Genomic DNA, 465 nt, shown 5'->3' with positions numbered 1-465 from the left:
GCATTCCAGGGGTTCTCAACTAGGGTTAATACATCCTATGGGGGAAAATTAAGGGCTTCATTGTGGGAACTGAAACCGCTATTCAAAACCGTAATGTTTGGTTCTAACGCAAACGCTTCCGGTTTCGCAAAACTTGAAAGAATATGCACTATACTGCGTAAGGGAATAGAACAGCAATTCGAGATTCGTTTTCGTTACACGGATCTACCGGAACGCTTCGCTCGCCTGTCGCTTCGTTTGTCTGATCACAAATGTCCACCTGCCATCTCATGGCGACATTCCTGTCTTTGGTTTAATTTATTGAGGAAGTAAAGTTTTGTATATTTAAATATCACAATATAAAGATGCCCTGATCATGATTTTCATTACGCAAATATGAGTATTACTGAAAAAAAAAACGATTTTTCAACTTGCCAAAAAGATTGTTCCGTCATTACCAGACTAAACGCTTTTTTTCTTATTGTT

General features: G+C 38.5%; 1 protein-coding gene across 1 annotated transcript in view; it reads right to left on the bottom strand.

The window, feature by feature from the left end:
* LOC119588702 overlaps positions 1-465 on the bottom strand; it is a 103,718-nt gene that overhangs the window by 11,722 nt on the left and 91,531 nt on the right.

This window comes from Penaeus monodon, chromosome 24 (genome assembly GCF_015228065.2).
Source record: "Penaeus monodon isolate SGIC_2016 chromosome 24, NSTDA_Pmon_1, whole genome shotgun sequence".
NCBI classification, from domain to species: Eukaryota; Metazoa; Arthropoda; class Malacostraca; order Decapoda; family Penaeidae; genus Penaeus; species Penaeus monodon.
The sequence above is the reverse complement of the archived record's forward strand: the minus strand, read 5'-3'. Positions and strand labels throughout refer to the sequence as shown.